The sequence below is a fragment of the Amia ocellicauda genome, unplaced genomic scaffold (genome assembly GCF_036373705.1).
Source record: "Amia ocellicauda isolate fAmiCal2 unplaced genomic scaffold, fAmiCal2.hap1 HAP1_SCAFFOLD_162, whole genome shotgun sequence".
NCBI lineage: Eukaryota > Metazoa > Chordata > Actinopteri > Amiiformes > Amiidae > Amia > Amia ocellicauda.
Window position 1 is genome coordinate 47,516 of NW_027102725.1, and position 20,245 is coordinate 67,760.

Below are 20,245 nucleotides of genomic sequence, written 5' to 3' on the forward strand. Positions count from 1 at the left end.
AATATCATTTAGTTTTCTTAAATATAAATGTGTGTTGCATTAAACTGTTTTGTTGATAATTTTAGAAATAAAATCTGTCAACGCCGAGAAATATCTTCTCATTCCTGTTTTACTGTTTATTCTGAAATTGACACAAGTTAATAGACATTAGATTAGTGGTGGCCCTGCCTATCCTTAATCATTGAATAATAATCAGTTAAGGGAAATTGTGGTAACAAGTAATGATAGGATCTTTCTTGGCACCTAAACGTAAATGAGACTGATATATATATATATATATATATATATATATATATATATATATATATATAATGAGAAGTTACCTGACATAAATACTAACCTGCGTAGTTATTTAATGTGTGACTAATAATACTAACGAGAGACTCACCTTCGTCTTACTAACCGGTATTATAGTCAATGTGTTTATAACCTTTTTTGTTTAACGATTTGTGTGTTATCATATGCGATCCCATGGTCTTTGATTTGGTCACGGAAGTGATTTGTCTTTGATTTGTTGATCTAGAGTTGAATTTTAATTAGTTTTTCCCTTTTGTATAATTAGTGTAGTGCTACATTTAGTCTTTGTTTTGAATAAATTTGACAATTTATATCTTTGGAAATGGTGTCTGCGTCAAATTATTACAGAAATTGAGTTCTACAAGATTCCAGGATTCGTGATAAGGTGATACTATAAATACACTTCTATAATTGAAATTTATAAGTGTACCTTACGCTACATAATTGGTGCCCCGTGAGAGGAATCTTAGACTGAAAAGAACTAAGTTCTGTAATAGTTATTGGAGAGCTTTGTCCAGAAATCCAGATTCCAAAGGTTAGTAACAAGAAAACTTTTGTAGGCACGATAGACTGTTTGTACTCTAGGGGACGCTCTAGAATTGCCCACGTGGTATGTGTATTTTTCTTTTTTTTTTTTTTTTTGCTGGAAGTTCTGTCAATACCCTCCAGCCTTTAAGAGACATCATGCAGCCAGGCCTCTTGGCTTGCGGCCACACCGTTCTGAACGCGCCCGATTTCATCAGATCTCGGAAGCTAAATGGAGCAGCGCCTGATCAGTACTTGGATGGGAGACCTCCTGGAAATACCAGGTACTGCAAGCTTTTTACGTCTCCTGGGTAACTTCATCGTAGATCTTAATACTCTCTTTCTGTCTGGAGGAGATATAATTGATGAAATGTACACGTACCCGGCTACTTTCAACACCCTTTGCTGCACTGATATTTTTTCCTCCATTTTTCTTTTTCTTTTTTCTTTTTTCTGGAAGTTCCGTCAATATCCGCCAGCCTTTAAGAGACATCATGCAACCAGGCCTCTCGGCTTGCGGACACACAGTCCTGAACGCGCCCGATCTCGTCAGATCTCGGAAACTAAACGGGGCAGGACCTGGTCAGTACTTGGATGGGAGATCTCCAGGAAATACCAGGTGCTGCCAGCTTTTTACGTCTCCTGGGGAACTTCATCGTAGCTCTTAATACTCTCTTTCTGTCTGGAGAAGATATAATTGAAGAATTGTACACGTACCCGGCTACTTTCAACACCCTTTGCTGCACTGGTATTTTTCCCTCTATTTTTCTTTTTTTTTTTGCTGGAAGTTCCGTCAATACCCGCCAGCCTTTAAGAGACATCATGCAGCCAGGCATCTTGGCTTGCGGCCACACCATCCTGAACGCGACCGATCTCGTCAGATCTCGGAAGCTAAACGGGGCAGGACCTGGTCAGTACTTGAATGTGAGACCTCCTGGAAATACCTGGTGCTGCAAGCTTTTACGTCTCCTGGGTAACTTCATCGTAGCTCTTAATACTCTCTTTCTGTCTGAAGGAGATATAATTGAAGTATTATTCACATACCCGGCTTCTTTCAACACCCTTTGCTGCACTGGTATTTTTCCCTTCATTTTTCTTTTTTTTTTTTTGTTGGAAGTTCCATCAATACCCGCCAGCCTTTAAGAGATATCATGCAGCCAGCCCTCTTGGCTTGCGTCCACACCGTCCTGAACGCGCCCGATCTCGACAGATCTCGGAAGCTAAACGGGGCAGGGCCTGGTCAGTACTTTGATGGGTGATCTCCTGGAAATACCAGGTGCTGCCAGCTTTTTACGTCTCCTGGGAAACTTCATCGTAGCTCTTAATACTCTCTTTCTGTCTGGAGGTGTTATAATTTAGGAATTGTACACGTACCCGGCTACTATCAACAGCCTTTGCTGCACTGATATTTTTCCCTCCATTTTTCTTTATTTTTATTTTTTTTTGCTGGAAGTTCCGTCAATACCCGCCAGCCTTTAAGAGACATCATGCAGCCAGGCCTCTTTGCTTGCGGCCACACTGTCCTGAACGCGCCCAATCTTGTGAGATCTTGGAAGCAAATCGTGGCAGGGCCTGGTCAGTATTTGGATGGGTGACCTCCTGGAAATACCAGGTACTGCAAACTTTTTACGTCTCCTGGGTTACTTCATCGTAGTTCTTAATTCTCTCTTTCTGTCAGGAGGAGATATAATTGAAGAATTGTACACGTACCCGGCTACTGTCAACACCCTTTGCTGCACTGATATTTTTCCCTCCATTTTTCATTTTTTTTTTTTTTTTGCTGGAAGTTACGTCAATACCCGCCAGCCATTAAGAGACATCATGCAGCCTGGCCTCTTGGCTTGCGGCCTCACCGTCCTGAACACGCCCGATCTCATCAGATCTCGGAAGCTAAACGGGGCAGGGCCTGATCAGTACTTGCATGGGAGACCTCCTGGAAATACCAGGTACTGCAAGCTTTTTACGTCTCCTGGGTAACTTCATTGTAGCTCTTAATTCTCTCTTTCTGTCTGGAGGAGATATAATTGAAGAATTGTACACGTACCCGGCTTCTTTCAACACCCTTTGCTGCACTGATATTTTTCCATCCATTTTTCTTTTTTTTTTTTTTTTTTTTGCTGGAAGTTCTGTCAATACCCGCCAGCCTTTAAGAGACATCATGCAGCCAGGCGTCTCGGCTTGCGGCCTCACCGTCCTGAACGCTACCGATCTTGTCAGATCTCGGAAGCTAAACGGGGCAGGGCCTGGTCAGTACTTGGATGGGAGACCTCCTGGAAATACCAGGTACTGCAAGCTTTTTACGTCTCCTGGGTAACTTCATCGTAGATCTTAATACTCTCTTTCTGTCTGGAGGAGATATAATTGATGAAATGTACACGTACCCGGCTACTTTCAACACCCTTTGCTGCACTGATATTTTTTCCTCCATTTTTCTTTTTCTTTTTTCTTTTTTCTGGAAGTTCCGTCAATATCCGCCAGCCTTTAAGAGACATCATGCAACCAGGCCTCTCGGCTTGCGGACACACAGTCCTGAACGCGCCCGATCTCGTCAGATCTCGGAAACTAAACGGGGCAGGACCTGGTCAGTACTTGGATGGGAGATCTCCAGGAAATACCAGGTGCTGCCAGCTTTTTACGTCTCCTGGGGAACTTCATCGTAGCTCTTAATACTCTCTTTCTGTCTGGAGAAGATATAATTGAAGAATTGTACACGTACCCGGCTACTTTCAACACCCTTTGCTGCACTGGTATTTTTCCCTCTATTTTTCTTTTTTTTTTTGCTGGAAGTTCCGTCAATACCCGCCAGCCTTTAAGAGACATCATGCAGCCAGGCATCTTGGCTTGCGGCCACACCATCCTGAACGCGACCGATCTCGTCAGATCTCGGAAGCTAAACGGGGCAGGACCTGGTCAGTACTTGAATGTGAGACCTCCTGGAAATACCTGGTGCTGCAAGCTTTTACGTCTCCTGGGTAACTTCATCGTAGCTCTTAATACTCTCTTTCTGTCTGAAGGAGATATAATTGAAGTATTATTCACATACCCGGCTTCTTTCAACACCCTTTGCTGCACTGGTATTTTTCCCTTCATTTTTCTTTTTTTTTTTTTGTTGGAAGTTCCATCAATACCCGCCAGCCTTTAAGAGATATCATGCAGCCAGCCCTCTTGGCTTGCGTCCACACCGTCCTGAACGCGCCCGATCTCGACAGATCTCGGAAGCTAAACGGGGCAGGGCCTGGTCAGTACTTTGATGGGTGATCTCCTGGAAATACCAGGTGCTGCCAGCTTTTTACGTCTCCTGGGAAACTTCATCGTAGCTCTTAATACTCTCTTTCTGTCTGGAGGTGTTATAATTTAGGAATTGTACACGTACCCGGCTACTATCAACAGCCTTTGCTGCACTGATATTTTTCCCTCCATTTTTCTTTATTTTTATTTTTTTTTGCTGGAAGTTCCGTCAATACCCGCCAGCCTTTAAGAGACATCATGCAGCCAGGCCTCTTTGCTTGCGGCCACACTGTCCTGAACGCGCCCAATCTTGTGAGATCTTGGAAGCAAATCGTGGCAGGGCCTGGTCAGTATTTGGATGGGTGACCTCCTGGAAATACCAGGTACTGCAAACTTTTTACGTCTCCTGGGTTACTTCATCGTAGTTCTTAATTCTCTCTTTCTGTCAGGAGGAGATATAATTGAAGAATTGTACACGTACCCGGCTACTGTCAACACCCTTTGCTGCACTGATATTTTTCCCTCCATTTTTCATTTTTTTTTTTTTTTTGCTGGAAGTTACGTCAATACCCGCCAGCCATTAAGAGACATCATGCAGCCTGGCCTCTTGGCTTGCGGCCTCACCGTCCTGAACACGCCCGATCTCATCAGATCTCGGAAGCTAAACGGGGCAGGGCCTGATCAGTACTTGCATGGGAGACCTCCTGGAAATACCAGGTACTGCAAGCTTTTTACGTCTCCTGGGTAACTTCATTGTAGCTCTTAATTCTCTCTTTCTGTCTGGAGGAGATATAATTGAAGAATTGTACACGTACCCGGCTTCTTTCAACACCCTTTGCTGCACTGATATTTTTCCATCCATTTTTCTTTTTTTTTTTTTTTTTTTTGCTGGAAGTTCCGTCAATACCCGCCAGCCTTTAAGAGACATCATGCAGCCAGGCGTCTCGGCTTGCGGCCTCACCGTCCTGAACGCTACCGATCTTGTCAGATCTCGGAAGCTAAACGGGGCAGGGCCTGGTCAGTACTTGGATGGGTGACCTCCTGGAAATACCAGGTGCTGCAAGCTTTTTATGTCTCCTGGGTAACTTCATTGTAGCTCTTAATTCTCTCTTTCTGTCTGGAGGAGATATAATTGAAGAAATGTACACGTACCCGGCTACTTTCAACACCCTTTGCTGAACTGATATTTTTCCCTCCATTTTTCTTTTTTTATTTGCTGGAAGTTCCGTCAACACCCGTCTGCCTTAAAGAGACATCATGCAGCCAGGCCTCTCGGCTTGCGGCTACACCGTCCTGGACGCACCCCGTCTCGTCAGATCTCGGAACTTAAACGGGTCAGGGCCTGGTCAGTACTTGGATGGGAGACCTCCTGGAAATACCAGGTGCTGCAAGCTTTTTACGTCACTTGGGTAACTTCATCGTAGCTCTTAATACTCTCTTTCTGTCTGGAGGAGATATAATTGAAGAATTTTACACGTACCCCGCTACTTACAACACCCTTTGCTGCACTGATATTGTTCCCTCCATTTTTTTTTTTTTTTTTTTTTTTTTTGCTGGAAGTTCCGTCAATACCCACCAGCCTTTAAGCGACATCATGCAGCCAGGCCTCTCTGCTTTTGGCCACACCATCCTGAACGCGCCCGATCTCGTCAGATCTCGGAAGCTAAACGGGGCAGGCGACCGATTGTCATTTCTCACTACTTCTTTCTTAGCAGACGCCCTCTTCCTGTGCGACTTGCCAAGGCACAAGAGATTTTTATAATGGTGCAATTCAGAATCAAATTACCCACCAAGGCTTAGTACCAATGACGTGTTCAAGACGTTACACAGGTGCAGTGGAGAAATCTACAGGTCACGCACGTCCTGCAGCCCACATTGTGAGCTAATCATTGCAGACCAGGTATGGAGTCATCGTTAATGGCTCAGGGGAGGGGGGCTGTAAGGGAACATCAAGATACGATACGATACGATACGATACACCTCACCTCACCAGCGCAGCCCCGGCCGCTCCGCCTGGCGGCTGGCAGGGGGGAAGCATCTCTGCCCACTACTTTGGCGTATCGGGGATTGTAGTGGATTTCTGCTCCGTTTTCCAATGACACTTGGGATTACGGTTGATTGATTACCTCTCCGGATTTGCACATTCCCCCAGCATGCCTCTGCCCGGCATGGGGATGGGGTGAAGTGTCCCTGTCTGCCATGGTGGTACGGACGTTTGGTGAAAGAGAGGCGCTAGAGTCTCTCCAGGGAAGGCCCCCGGCCTCACCGCCAACGAGCAGGGAGTGGGACAGGCTTCCCGGCCCCAAACAGCGAGTCGCCTCGCTCCCCCGGCCCACCTGGGTACAAAGGCGGGTGCTCTCTAACCCAGCCCTTGTGTTCGCGACGGCAATACGTATAATAAAACTGGAACGATACAGAGAAGATTTGCATGGCCCCTGTGCAAGGATGACACGCAAATTCGTGAAGCGTTCCATATCTTGGTCAGTTTCTCGGTAGCGCGCCGGTTCCCATTGTCCTTGCGGGCATCTGGTGCTTGCGTCGCGGGCGGTTTCTCACACCGTGGGTATCTCTCCCTCTCGCGCCCGTGCTCGGTGGTGTCGAGTCCTCTCGCACTCCTGCGTCACAGCGGATCTCTCGACCCCGTTCGGCGCAAGCGAATTTTCCCTCCGTTTTTGTTCTTTCCACTGCTAGCGCTGCCTCTGTGAAGGCGGATGGTGCTTGTGAGAAGTCAACAGCGTGTCCACCGAAAAGGGTGTCTGACTCCTGGTTTTGGATCCGGAAGGGTTGATAACAGACCGAAACGGTTACAATATGATACTGCTTAGATTAATTGTGAATATGTATTGTGATCGTGCTCGGCTCAGGTGTGCGTTCAGTCCGCACACAAAACATTTTGGTCGCGAAACGTCTAATCAAATCGAATAAAATGGCGGGGATAGCATGTTTGATCCGTGTGCTATTGTTTTTCAACAATTGTAATGCCCTTTGTAACGTTTAACCACTTCGTTACATACAGCTTGTTATAGGATATTTTGAACTGAACCTATTTTGCTGTGAATTTATATTTACTGCGAATAGTTTATTGTGGCTGGTCTTGGTCTGTCTGCACTAAATAAATGATTTGTATCAAGGGATTATTTAGTTTGTCTGTGTACTTTTTTACCTAACCACTAAAGGCCACTCCTTGCACTTCACACATTTGCCCTTTTAATTACTCCCTTACTGACATACATTAACATGCAATGTGCGTGTGATAATAGTTTTAGCAGCCTGTTGCCATTCAGCTGAGACAATAACTAGTAAATCCTTTTATTTATTTTTTCATGTTGGTGCGCCGCGAAGGTTTTTGGTCTCAGCAAAGTGTGCCGTGGCATTACAACGCTTGGGAACCACTGGCTTGGCTTGTTGGGCATCCAGGTATGCACTGAGATTACGATCGGCACGATGATTGTCGTTCTCAGGAGAATTGTGTTTCTTTGCTGATCACGTTCTCTGTCGCTTTTTACACAGTTCTTACAAGTGGCACATTGGGGATGAGGAGCAGAGCATGCTGACACGCATAGCTGTGGACTTCTGCATGGCATGGGGCCACAGGTCATTCCAAGTATTTCAAGACGACTGCAAATGTGTGGACACGTTGTGTTGGCCCAACCCTCACAGATTGTGCCAAGTCAAGTAGAGATGCATGTTGTGCTGTTCTAAAGTGACACGTCGTCAACGGCAAAAACACCTCTCAGAGTTCCTGGCTTGACTTGCCTCTGGAAGACAACAGGCTGGATATTTGCCGAAAGAAGCAAAGAGGACTAGACACCTCGCCTAGACGCAACTGCAGATTTCATTGTCATTTTACCATCATGGCCCTCGGTCAACAAGGCACCCAAACAGGGACTTGAACCCTGGCCCCTCGGATTAAAAGTCTGATGCTCTACCGGCTGAACTACCCGGGCTTCAGTGAGGTGCTTCACAATGTGTTGGCTTCATGATATTTCCAGACCGCTTTCTGGACGGTTTAGAAAACTGGGCTCAGGGTGAAAAGGGTCACATGCATATGAGATGTGTGGGCAATGCGAGTTCTCCACAACAAATCCGAATTTCCGGGGTTTTTTCCTTGTCCTCATGCAATTCCAATGGCTTGACATTTGGGAGCTCGTCCAAAACCGATGTCAAACCATAATCACGCCTTTCTTCGAGCCGGAATTGAACCAGCGACCTAAGGAAGCCCGCTGCCTGAAACCTACAGTCCTCCACTCTACCAACTGAGCTATCAAAGGGAAGCTTCTCACCGTCTTCCTCTGGAAGTCTCTGTGGCCGTGCAAAGCCAAGAAGCACCGTGGCTTGGCTCAGTGGTTTTCAACCCGTGTACCGTGAGTACTACCCAATTGTGTCGTGAGATTTTTATCCCCTGAAAAATATTATGTCATTTTGTTTGGTCAACTTCATAAATCTTGTATCAAATCAAACTTATTCAAATGTGTGAAAATATTACATTTATACATCACCTGTAGAAAGCGTTTCATAACTGAAATGTTGTGTTTGCCGGACTGAACGCACACCTACACTGAGTTGCAGTGCTATCAGTTGTATCGTAAGGTACACTTATAAATTTCAATTTAAGAAGTGAATTTATAGTATCACCTTATCACGAATCCTGGAATCTTGTAGAACTCAATTTCTGTAATAATTGGACACAGACACCAATTCCAAAGATATAAATTGTTAAATTTATTCAAAACCAAAGACTAAATGTAGCACTACACTAATTATACAAAAGGGAAAAGCTAATTAAAATTCAACTCTAGATCAACAAATCAAAGACAAATCACTTCCGTGACCAAATCAAAGACCATGGGATCGCATATGATTACACACAAATCGTTAAACAAAAAAGGTTATAAACACATTAACTACAATACCGGTTAGTAAGACGAAGGTGAGTCTCTCGTTAGTATTGTTAGTCAGACATTAAATAACTACGCAGGTTAGTATTTATGTCAGGTAACTTCTCGTGATATATATATCAGTCTCATTTACGTTTAGGTGCCGAGAAAGATCCTATCATTACTTGTTACCACAATTTCCCTTAACTGATTATTATTCAATGATCAAGGATAGGCAGGGCCACCAATAATCTAACGTCTATTGACTTGTGTCAATTTCAGACTAAACAGTTAAACAGGAATGAGAAGATATTTCTCGGGGTTGACAGATTTTATTTCTAAAATTATCAACAAAACAGTTTAATGCAACACACATTTATATTTAAGAAAACTAAATGATATTACACATTCAAGAGTTATGAATCACAGAATAACATTTCTAATTGATTTCTCAAATGTCATGAATCATGAACTCCAAACTGTTAAACTTATCTGAACTTCGTCGCAGAGAGGCCTCTCTGTCTTCGGGCTCAGATCACAGCACACGGCACATGGTCCGTGTGGTTTGGAACAAAGGCAGTGCGGTTCGGCTTTGTCCAAGAACTTCCACTCAGTCGATGCACCTGGAAGTTGGGGTTTCGCGAAATTAGAGTCTTTTCCAAACAGATTTTCCACTGGTTTGAAGGCTCCAAGGTTGTGCACAAAATCTTCTTTGTAAGCAGGGTTCCACCGTAGTTACTTGAAGACAAAGTCTTTGAGGAAAGCAGGGCCCTGTTCGTTCCAAGGGTCAAGTTTCTTAAGACTCAAATAGCTATTTAAATGACTGAACACTTTCATATACATTCGACTTACTCAATTGTCCAGCTGTAAAACTCCACTGATCAGGTGGGCACAGGCGGGCATGCGCAGTCTGTAAAGTTCTTTATTTAATAAAGTCCTTTAAAAGAATTCTTCGTACGGCTCAATCTCCTTCTCCCAGTTTAACTCTTCTGTTGCTGGCAAAGACTTGGTTGGTTTCTGGTTCCGGTTCGGGCAACAGAGCTACAGGTTGAGCTGTGGCAGCGAGTTACTGGTTCAGGTGAGAGAGAAAGAGAGAGAGAGAGAGAGAGAGAGAGAGAGAGAGAGACTGTGCACTGTTCCTTATAGTCTGTCAGATCAATAGGTGATTGGTTCTTGAGTTCTTGAGATTGGATTTCGGTTTCAGCCCCCAGTGTCCTAATGGAGGGGGGCTTGATTTATGACTGATGTCAATCCATGCCATCTTTTGGAAATGCCGGTTGGCCCGGGTTCGTAGCTCTATGTCGGGATTTCGGCTCTCGTCCACTTCAAAGAGTTTTTATCACCTACAGGCCCCTTTCTCCAGACATCTCATAGCAGGATTCAACCTATTTGGCCTCTTCTCGGTGCCATCCTCCCCAAAACTGTCACTTTGTCTCATTTGGCTTTGGTTTCCCCCCTCTGTGTTGAATAATCGGGCTCTAAATAGCCCCGGCGTTTCTCCTGCAGTTCTTCGTTCTTTCCACTGCTAGCGCTGCCTTTGTGAAGGCAGATGGTGCTTGTGAGAAGTCAACAGCGTGTCCACCGAAAAGGGTGTCTGACTCCTGGTTTTGGATCCGGAAGGGTTGATAACAGACCGAAACGGTTACAATATGATACTGCTTAGATTAACTGTGGATATGTATTGTGATCGTGCTCGGCTCAGGTGTGCATTCAGTCTGCACACAAAACATTTCGGTCGCGAAACGTCTAATCAAATCGAATAAAACGGCGGGGATAGCATGTTTGATCCGTGTGCTATTGTTTTTCAACAATTGTAATGCCCTTTGTAACGTTTAACCACTTCGTTAAATACAGCTTGTTATAGGATATTGTGAACTGAACCTATTTTGCTGTGAATTTATATTTACTGCGAATAGTTTATTGTGGCTGGTCTTGGTCTGTCTGCACTAAATAAATGATTTGTATCAAGGGATTATTTAGTTTGTCTGTGTACTATTTTACCTAACCACTAAGGGCCACTCCTTGCACTTCACACATTTGCCCTTTTAATTACTCCCTTACTGACATACTTTAACATGCAATGTGCATGTGATAATAGTTTTAGCAGCCTGTTGCCATTCAGGTGAGACAATACCTAGTAAATCCTTTTTTTTTTTTTTCATGTTGGTGCGCCGCGAAGGTTTTTGGTCTCAGCAAAGTGTGCCGTGGCATTACAACGCTTGGGAACCACTGGCTTGGCTTGTTGGGCATCCAGGTATGCACTGAGATTACGATCGGCACGATGATTGTCGTTCTCAGGAGAATTGTGTTTCTTTGCTGATCACGTTCTCTGTCGCTTTTTACACAGTTCTTACAAGTGGCACATTGGGGATGAGGAGCAGAGCATGCTGACACGCATAGCTGTGGACTTCTGCATGGCATGGGGCCACAGGTCATTCCAAGTATTTCAAGACGCCTGCAAATGTGTGGACACGTTGTGTTGGCCCAACCCTCACAGATTGTGCCAAGTCAAGTAGAGATGCATGTTGTGCTGTTCTAAAGTGACACGTCGTCAACGGCAAAAACATCTCTAAGAGTTCCTGGCTTGACTTGCCTCTGGAAGACAACACTTGCCCAGGCTGGATATTGAAAAGGGTCACATGCATATGAGATGTTTGGCCAATGCGAGTTTTCCACAGCAAATCCGAATTTCCGGTGTTTTCTCCTTGTCCTCATGCAATTCCAATGGCTTGACATTTGGGAGCTCGTCAAAAAACCGATGTCAAACCATAATCACGCCTTCCTTCGAGCAGGAATTGAACCAGCGACCTAAGGATGCCCGCTGCCTGAAACCTACAGTCCTCCACTCTACCAACTGAGCTATCAAAGGGAAGCTGCTCACTGTCTTCCCCTGGCAGTCTCAGTGGCCGTGCAACGCCAAGAAGCACCGTGGCTTGGCTCAGTGGTTTTCAACCCGTGTGCCGTGAGGACTACCCAATTGTGTCGTGAGATTTTTATCCCCTGAAAAATATTATGTCATTTTGTTTGGTCAACTTCATAAATCTTGTATCAAATCAAACTTATTCAAATGTGTGAAAATATTACATTTATACATCACCTGTAGAAAGCGTTTCATAACTGAAATTTTGTGTTTGCCGGACTGAACGCACACCTACACTGAGTTGCAGTGCTATCAGTTGTATCGTAAGGTACACTTATAAATTTCAATTTAAGAAGTGAATCTATAGTATCACCTTATCACGAATCCTGGAATCTTGTAGAACTCAATTTCTGTAATAATTGGACACAGACACCAATTCCAAAGATATAAATTGTTAAATTTATTCAAAACCAAAGACTAAATGTAGCACTACACTAATTATACAAAAGGGAAAAGCTAATTAAAATTCAACTCTAGATCAACAAATCAAAGACAAATCACTTCCGTGACCAAATCAAAGACCATGGGATCGCATATGATAACACACAAATCGTTAAACAAAAAAGGTTATAAACACATTAACTACAATACCGGTTAGTAAGACGAAGGTGAGTCTCTCGTTAGTATTGTTAGTCAGACATTAAATAACTACGCAGGTTAGTATTTATGTCAGGTAACTTCTCGTTATATATATATCAGTCTCATTTACGTTTAGGTGCCGAGAAAGATCCTATCATTACTTGTTACCACAATTTCCCTTAACTGATTATTATTCAATGATCAAGGATAGGCAGGGCCACCAATAATCTAACGTCTATTGACTTGTGTCAATTTCAGACTAAACAGTTAAACAGGAATGAGAAGATATTTCTCGGGGTTGACAGATTTTATTTCTAAAATTATCAACAAAACAGTTTAATGCAACACACATTTATATTTAAGAAAACTAAATGATATTACACATTCTAGAGTTATGAATCACAGAATAACATTTCTAATTGATTTCTCAAATGTCATGAATCATGAACTCCAAACTGTTAAACTTATCTGAACTTCGTCGCAGAGAGGCCTCTCTGTCTTCGGGCTCAGATCACAGCACACGGCACATGGTCCGTGTGGTTTGGAACAAAGGCAGTGCGGTTCGGCTTTGTCCGAGAACTTCCACTCAGTCGATGCACCTGGAAGTTGGGGTTTCGCGAAATTAGAGTCTTTTCCAAACAGATTTTCCACTGGTTTGAAGGCTCCAAGGTTGTGCACAAAATCTTCTTTGTAAGCAGGGTTCCACCGTAGTTACTTGAAGACAAAGTCTTTGAGGAAAGCAGGGCCCTGTTCGTTCCAAGGGTCAAGTTTCTTAAGACTCAAATAGCTATTTAAATGACTGAACACTTTCATATACATTCGACTTACTCAATTGTCCAGCTGTAAAACTCCACTGATCAGGTGGGCACAGGCGGGCATGCGCAGTCTGTAAAGTTCTTTATTTAATAAAGTCCTTTAAAAGAATTCTTCGTACGGCTCAATCTCCTTCTCCCAGTTTAACTCTTCTGTTGCCGGCAAAGACTTGGTTGGTTTCTGGTTCCGGTTTGGGCAACAGAGCTACAGGTTGAGCTGTTGCAGCAAGTTACTGGTTCAGGTGAGAGAGAAAGAGAGAGAGAGAGAGAGAGAGAGAGAGAGAGAGAGAGACTGTGCACTGTTCCTTATAGTCTGTCAGATCAATAGGTGATTGGTTCTTGAGTTCTTGAGATTGGATTTCGGTTTCAGCCCCCAGTGTCCTAATGGAGGGGGGCTTGATTTATGACTGATGTCAATCCATGCCATCTTTTGGAAATGCCGGTTGGCCCGGGTTCGTAGCTCTATGTCGGGATTTCGGCTCTCGTCCACTTCAAAGAGTTTTTATCACCTACAGGCCCCTTTCTCCAGACATCTCATAGCAGGATTCAACCTATTTGGCCTCTTCTCGGTGCCATCCTCCCCAAAACTGTCACTTTGTCTCATTTGGCTTTGGTTTCCCCCCTCTGTGTTGAATAATCGGGCTCTAAATAGCCCCGGCGTTTCTCCTGCAGTTCTTCGTTCTTTCCACTGCTAGCGCTGCCTTTGTGAAGGCAGATGGTGCTTGTGAGAAGTCAACAGCGTGTCCACCGAAAAGGGTGTCTGACTCCTGGTTTTGGATCCGGAAGGGTTGATAACAGACCGAAACGGTTACAATATGATACTGCTTAGATTAACTGTGGATATGTATTGTGATCGTGCTCGGCTCAGGTGTGCGTTCCGTCTGCACACAAAACATTTCGGTCGCGAAACGTCTAATCGAATCGAATAAAACGGCGGGGATAGCATGTTTGATCCGTGTGCTATTGTTTTTCAACAATTGTAATGCCCTTTGTAACGTTTAACCACTTCGTAACATACAGCTTGTTATAGGATATTGTGAACTGAACCTATTTTGCTGTGAATTTATATTTACTGCGAATAGTTTATTGTGGCTGGTCTTGGTCTGTCTGCACTAAATAAATGATTTGTATCAAGGGATTATTTAGTTTGTCTGTGTAATTTTTTACCTAACCACTAAGGGCCACTCCTTGCACTTCACACATTTGCCCTTTTAATTACTCCCTTACTGACATACTTTAACATGCAATGTGCGTGTGATATTAGTTTTAGCAGCCTGTTGCCATTCAGGTGAGACAATACCTAGTAAATCCTTTTTTTTTTTTTTCATGTTGGTGCGCCGCGAAGGTTTTTGGTCTCAGCAAAGTGTGCCGTGGCATTACAACGCTTGGGAACCACTGGCTTGGCTTGTTGGGCATCCAGGTATGCACTGAGATTACGATCGGCACGATGATTGTCGTTCTCAGGAGAATTGTGTTTCTTTGCTGATCACGTTCTCTGTCGCTTTTTACACAGTTCTTACAAGTGGCACATTGGGGATGAGGAGCAGAGCATGCTGACACGCATAGCTGTGGACTTCTGCATGGCATGGGGCCACAGGTCATTCCAAGTATTTCAAGACGCCTGCAAATGTGTGGACACGTTGTGTTGGCCCAACCCTCACAGATTGTGCCAAGTCAAGTAGAGATGCATGTTGTGCTGTTCTAAAGTGACACGTCGTCAACGGCAAAAACATCTCTCAGAGTTCCTGGCTTGACTTGCCTCTGGAAGACAACACTTGCCCAGGCTGGATATTTGCCGAAAGAAGCAAAGAGGACTAGACACCTTGCCTAGACGCAACTGCATATTTCATTGTCACCTGGAAGGCCATCCAGGCTTTTCACCATTATGGCCCTCGGTCAACATGGCGCCCAAACAGGGACTCGAACCCTGGACCCTCAGATTAAAAGTCTGATGCTCTACCGGCTGAGCTACCCGGACTTCAGTGAAGTGCTTCACAATGTGTTGGCTTCATGATTGTTCCAGACCGCTTTCTGGCCGGTTTAGAAAACTGGGCTCAGGGTGAAAAGGGTCACATGCATATGAGATGTTTGGGCAATGCGAGTTTTCCACTGCAAATCCGAATTTCCGGTGTTTTCTCCTTGTCCTCATGCAATTCCAATGGCTTGACATTTGGGAGCTCGTCCAAAACCGATGTCAAACCATAATCACGCCTTCCTTCGAGCGACCTAAGGATGCCCGCTGCCTGAAACCTACAGTCCTCCGCTCTACCAACTGAGCTATCGAAGGGAAACTTCTCAACGTCTTCCCCTGGCAGTCTCAATGGCCGTGCAAAGCCAAAAAGCACCGTGGCTTGGCTCAGTGGTTTTCAACCCGTGTGCCGTGAGGACTACCCAATTGTGTCGTGAGATTTTTATCCCCTGAAAAATATTATGTCATTTTGTTTGGTCAACTTCATAAATCTTGTATCAAATCAAACTTATTCAAATGTGTGAAAATATTACATTTATACATCACCTGTAGAAAGCGTTTCATAACTGAAATGTTGTGTTTGCCGGACTGAACGCACACCTACACTGAGTTGCAGTGCTATCAGTTGTATCGTAAGGTACACTTATAAATTTCAATTTAAGAAGTGAATTTATAGTATCACCTTATCACGAATCCTGGAATCTTGTAGAACTCAATTTCTGTGATAATTGGACACAGACACCAATTCCAAAGATATAAATTGTTAAATTTATTCAAAAACAAAGACTAAATGTAGCACTACACTAATTATACAAAAGGGAAAAGCTAATTAAAATTCAACTCTAGATCAACAAATCAAAGACAAATCACTTCCGTGACCAAATCAAAGACCATGGGATCGCATATGATAACACACAAATCGTTAAACAAAAAAGGTTATAAACACATTAACTACAATACCGGTTAGTAAGACGAAGGTGAGTCTCTCGTTAGTATTGTTAGTCAGACATTAAATAACTACGCAGGTTAGTATTTATGTCAGGTAACTTCTCGTTATATATATATCAGTCTCATTTACGTTTAGGTGCCGAGAAAGATCCTATCGTTACTTGTTACCACAATTTCCCTTAACTGATTATTATTCAATGATCAAGGATAGGCAGGGCCACCAATAATCTAACGTCTATTGACTTGTGTCAATTTCAGACTAAACAGTTAAACAGGAATGAGAAGATATTTCTCGGGGTTGACAGATTTTATTTCTAAAATTATCAACAAAACAGTTTAATGCAACACACATTTATATTTAAGAAAACTAAATGATATTACACATTCTAGAGTTTTGAATCACAGAATAACATTTCTAATTGATTTCTCAAATGTCATGAATCATGAACTCCAAACTGTTAAACTTATCTGAACTTCGTCGCAGAGAGGCCTCTCTGTCTTCGGGCTCAGATCACAGCACACGGCACATGGTCCGTGTGGTTTGGAACAAAGGCAGTGCGGTTCGGCTTTGTCCGAGAACTTCCACTCAGTCGATGCACCTGGAAATTGGGGTTTCGCGAAATTAGAGTCTTTTCCAAACAGATTTTCCACTGGTTTGAAGGCTCCAAGGTTGTGCACAAAATCTTCTTTGTAAGCAGGGTTCCACCGTACTTACTTGAAGACAAAGTCTTTGAGGAAAGCAGGGCCCTGTTCGTTCCAAGGGTCAAGTTTCTTAAGACTCAAATAGCTATTTAAATGACTGAACACTTTCATATACATTCGACTTACTCAATTGTCCAGCTGTAAAACTCCACTGATCAGGTGGGCACAGGCGGGCATGCGCAGTCTGTAAAGTTCTTTATTTAGTAAAGTCCTTTAAAAGAATTCTTCGTACGGCTCAATCTCCTTCTCCCAGTTTAACTCTTCTGTTGCCGGCAAAGACTTGGTTGGTTTCTGGTTCCGGTTCGGGCAACAGAGCTACAGGTTGAGCTGTGGCAGCGAGTTACTGGTTCAGGTGAGAGAGAAAAAGAGAGAGAGAGAGAGCGAGAGAGAGAGACTGTGCACTGTTCCTTATAGTCTGTCAGATCAATAGGTGATTGGTTCTTGAGTTCTTGAGATTGGATTTCGGTTTCAGCCCCCAGTGTCCTAATGGAGGGGGGCTTGATTTATGACTGATGTCAATCCATGCCATCTTTTGGAAATGCCGGTTGGCCCGGGTTCGTAGCTCTATGTCGGGATTTCGGCTCTCGTCCACTTCAAAGAGTTTTTATCACCTACAGGCCCCTTTCTCCAGACATCTCATAGCAGGATTCAACCTATTTGGCCTCTTCTCGGTGCCATCCTCCCCAAAACTGTCACTTTGATGCAAACCAGTTCCAAGCTGATGAGCAAAGGAAATCTGATAACTTTGGGGGTGGAGAGGTCTTCTTTAGATCAGTGCTTCAGCTCAGAGCCCGAATGCTCTTATCAAAATACACCCAACATAATGCTACACAGTGGAACTGCAAGGCAATTGATTAAAGGGACATGTGGTGAATTCCTTTTTATCTTTATACTGTTGTTGGATGTCTCCTGTTCCTCTAAGTCTCATTTGGCCTTGGTTTTCCCCCTCTGTGTTGAATAATCGGGCTCTAAATAGCCCCGGCGTTTCTCCTGCAGTTCTTCGTTCTTTCCACTGCTAGCGCTGCCTTTGTGCAGCTTGTTATAGGATATTGTGAACTGAACCTATTTTGCTGTGAATTTATATTTACTGCGAATAGTTTATTGTGGCTGGTCTTGGTCTGTCTGCACTAAATAAATGATTTGTATCAAGGGATTATTTAGTTTGTCTGTGTACTTTTTTACCTAACCACTAAGGGCCACTCCTTGCACTTCACACATTTGCCCTTTTAATTACTCCCTTACTGACATACTTTAACATGCAATGTGCGTGTGATAATAGTTTTAGCAGCCTGTTGCCATTCAGGTGAGACAATACCTAGTAAATCCTTTTTTTTTTTTTTCATGTTGGTGCGCCGCGAAGGTTTTTGGTCTCAGCAAAGTGTGCCGTGGCATTACAACGCTTGGGAACCACTGGCTTGGCTTGTTGGGCATCCAGGTATGCACTGAGATTACGATCGGCACGATGATTGTCGTTCTCAGGAGAATTGTGTTTCTTTGCTGATCACGTTCTCTGTCGCTTTTTACACAGTTCTTACAAGTGGCACATTGGGGATGAGGAGCAGAGCATGCTGACACGCATAGCTGTGGACTTCTGCATGGCATGGGGCCACAGGTCATTCCAAGTATTTCAAGACGCCTGCAAATGTGTGGACACGTTGTGTTGGCCCAACCCTCACAGATTGTGCCAAGTCAAGTAGAGATGCATGTTGTGCTGTTCTAAAGTGACACGTCGTCAACGGCAAAAACATCTCTCAGAGTTCCTGGCTTGACTTGCCTCTGGAAGACAACACTTGCCCAGGCTGGATATTTGCCGAAAGAAGCAAAGAGGACTAGACACCTTGCCTAGACGCAACTGCATATTTCATTGTCACCTGGAAGGCCATCCAGGCTTTTCACCATCATGGCCCTCGGTCAACAAGGCGCCCGAACAGAGACTCGAACCCTGGACCCTCAGATTAAAAGTCTGATGCTCTACCGGCTGAGCTACCCGGGCTTCAGTGAAGTGCTTCATGATTGTTCCAGACCGCTTTCTGGCCGGTTTAGAAAACTGGGCTCAGGGTGAAAAGGGTCACATGCATATGAGATGTTTGGGCAATGCGAGTTCTCCACAGCAAATCCAAATTTCCGGTGTTTTCTCCTTGTCCTCATGCAATTCCAATGGCTTGACATTTGGGAGCTCGTCCAAAACCGATGTCAAACCATAATCACGCCTTCCTTCGAGCCTGAATTGAACCAGCGACCTAAGGATGCCCGCTGCCTGAAACCTACAGTCCTCCGCTATACCAACTGAGCTATCGAAGGGAAGCTTCTCACCGTCTTCCCCTGGCAGTCTCAGTGGCCGTGCAAAGCCAAGAAGCACCGTGGCTTGGCTCAGTGGTTTTCAACCCGTGTGCCGTGAGGACTACCCAATTGTGTCGTGAGATTTTTATCCCCTGAAAAATATTATGTCATTTTGTTTGGTCAACTTCATAAATCTTGTATCAAATCAAACTTATTCAAATGTGTGAAAATATTACATTTATACATCACCTGTAGAAAGCGTTTCATAACTGAAATGTTGTGTTTGCCGGACTGAACGCACACCTACACTGAGTTGCAGTGCTATCAGTTGTATCGTAAGGTACACTTATAAATTTCAATTTAAGAAGTGAATTTATAGTATCACCTTATCACGAATCCTGGAATCTTGTAGAACTCAATTTCTGTAATAATTGGACACAGACACCAATTCCAAAGATATAAATTGTTAAATTTATTCAAAACCAAAGACTAAATGTAGCACTACACTAATTATACAAAAGGGAAAAGCTAATTAAAATTCAACTCTAGATCAACAAATCAAAGACAAATCACTTCCGTGACCAAATCAAAGACCATGGGATCGCATATGATAACACACAAATCGTTAAACAAAAAAGGTTATAAACACATTAACTACAATACCGGTTAGTAAGACGAAGGTGAGTCTCTCGTTAGTATTGTTAGTCAGACATTAAATAACTACGCAGGTTAGTATTTATGTCAGGTAACTTCTCGTTATATATATATCAGTCTCATTTACGTTTAGGTGCCGAGAAAGATCCTATCGTTACTTGTTACCACAATTTCCCTTAACTGATTATTATTCAATGATCATGGATAGGCAGGGACACCAATTATCTAACGTCTATTGACTTGTGTCAATTTCAGACTAAACAGTTAAACAGGAATGAGAAGATATTTCTCGGGGTTGACAGATTTTATTTCTAAAATTATCAACAAAACAGTTTAATGCAACACACATTTATATTTAAGAAAACTAAATGATATTACACATTCTAGAGTTATGAATCACAGAATAACATTTCTAATTGATTTCTCAAATGTCATGAATCATGAACTCCAAACT

At 43.5% G+C, this 20,245-nt stretch overlaps 7 non-coding genes and 14 pseudogenes across 7 annotated transcripts; 15 read left to right on the forward strand and 6 right to left on the reverse strand.

Annotated features, from left to right (window-relative positions):
- The first annotated feature begins 999 nt into the window (after nucleotides 1-999).
- LOC136723447 (uncharacterized) lies at nucleotides 1,000-1,118 on the forward strand (annotated as a pseudogene).
- Nucleotides 1,119-1,334: 216 nt separating this feature from the next.
- LOC136723451 (uncharacterized) lies at nucleotides 1,335-1,453 on the forward strand (annotated as a pseudogene).
- A 209-nt stretch (nucleotides 1,454-1,662) lies between these two features.
- On the forward strand, nucleotides 1,663-1,781 carry LOC136723459 (uncharacterized; annotated as a pseudogene).
- A 210-nt stretch (nucleotides 1,782-1,991) lies between these two features.
- On the forward strand, nucleotides 1,992-2,110 carry LOC136723445 (uncharacterized; annotated as a pseudogene).
- A 217-nt stretch (nucleotides 2,111-2,327) lies between these two features.
- On the forward strand, nucleotides 2,328-2,446 carry LOC136723449 (uncharacterized; annotated as a pseudogene).
- Nucleotides 2,447-2,661: 215 nt separating this feature from the next.
- On the forward strand, nucleotides 2,662-2,780 carry LOC136723443 (uncharacterized; annotated as a pseudogene).
- A 218-nt stretch (nucleotides 2,781-2,998) lies between these two features.
- LOC136723444 (uncharacterized) lies at nucleotides 2,999-3,117 on the forward strand (annotated as a pseudogene).
- A 216-nt stretch (nucleotides 3,118-3,333) lies between these two features.
- Nucleotides 3,334-3,452, forward strand: LOC136723453 (uncharacterized; annotated as a pseudogene).
- A 209-nt stretch (nucleotides 3,453-3,661) lies between these two features.
- On the forward strand, nucleotides 3,662-3,780 carry LOC136723460 (uncharacterized; annotated as a pseudogene).
- A 210-nt stretch (nucleotides 3,781-3,990) lies between these two features.
- On the forward strand, nucleotides 3,991-4,109 carry LOC136723446 (uncharacterized; annotated as a pseudogene).
- Nucleotides 4,110-4,326: 217 nt separating this feature from the next.
- Nucleotides 4,327-4,445, forward strand: LOC136723450 (uncharacterized; annotated as a pseudogene).
- A 215-nt stretch (nucleotides 4,446-4,660) lies between these two features.
- LOC136723454 (uncharacterized) lies at nucleotides 4,661-4,779 on the forward strand (annotated as a pseudogene).
- Nucleotides 4,780-4,997: 218 nt separating this feature from the next.
- On the forward strand, nucleotides 4,998-5,116 carry LOC136723458 (uncharacterized; annotated as a pseudogene).
- Nucleotides 5,117-5,325: 209 nt separating this feature from the next.
- On the forward strand, nucleotides 5,326-5,444 carry LOC136723448 (uncharacterized; annotated as a pseudogene).
- Nucleotides 5,445-6,423: 979 nt separating this feature from the next.
- LOC136723455 (U6 spliceosomal RNA) lies at nucleotides 6,424-6,530 on the forward strand. The gene has a single exon (XR_010806679.1). It is a non-coding gene; the product is annotated as a U6 spliceosomal RNA (small nuclear RNA).
- A 1,394-nt stretch (nucleotides 6,531-7,924) lies between these two features.
- trnak-uuu (transfer RNA lysine (anticodon UUU)) lies at nucleotides 7,925-7,997 on the reverse strand. The gene has a single exon. It is a non-coding gene; the product is annotated as a tRNA-Lys (tRNA).
- A 235-nt stretch (nucleotides 7,998-8,232) lies between these two features.
- On the reverse strand, nucleotides 8,233-8,321 carry trnay-gua (transfer RNA tyrosine (anticodon GUA)). Its single transcript is given in 2 exon segments — nucleotides 8,233-8,268; nucleotides 8,285-8,321. It is a non-coding gene; the product is annotated as a tRNA-Tyr (tRNA).
- Nucleotides 8,322-11,707: 3,386 nt separating this feature from the next.
- Nucleotides 11,708-11,796, reverse strand: trnay-gua (transfer RNA tyrosine (anticodon GUA)). Its single transcript is given in 2 exon segments — nucleotides 11,708-11,743; nucleotides 11,760-11,796. It is a non-coding gene; the product is annotated as a tRNA-Tyr (tRNA).
- Nucleotides 11,797-15,143: 3,347 nt separating this feature from the next.
- On the reverse strand, nucleotides 15,144-15,216 carry trnak-uuu (transfer RNA lysine (anticodon UUU)). Its single transcript has one exon. It is a non-coding gene; the product is annotated as a tRNA-Lys (tRNA).
- A 3,561-nt stretch (nucleotides 15,217-18,777) lies between these two features.
- On the reverse strand, nucleotides 18,778-18,850 carry trnak-uuu (transfer RNA lysine (anticodon UUU)). Its single transcript has one exon. It is a non-coding gene; the product is annotated as a tRNA-Lys (tRNA).
- A 219-nt stretch (nucleotides 18,851-19,069) lies between these two features.
- Nucleotides 19,070-19,158, reverse strand: trnay-gua (transfer RNA tyrosine (anticodon GUA)). The gene is given in 2 exon segments: nucleotides 19,070-19,105; nucleotides 19,122-19,158. It is a non-coding gene; the product is annotated as a tRNA-Tyr (tRNA).
- Nucleotides 19,159-20,245: the final 1,087 nt, after the last annotated feature.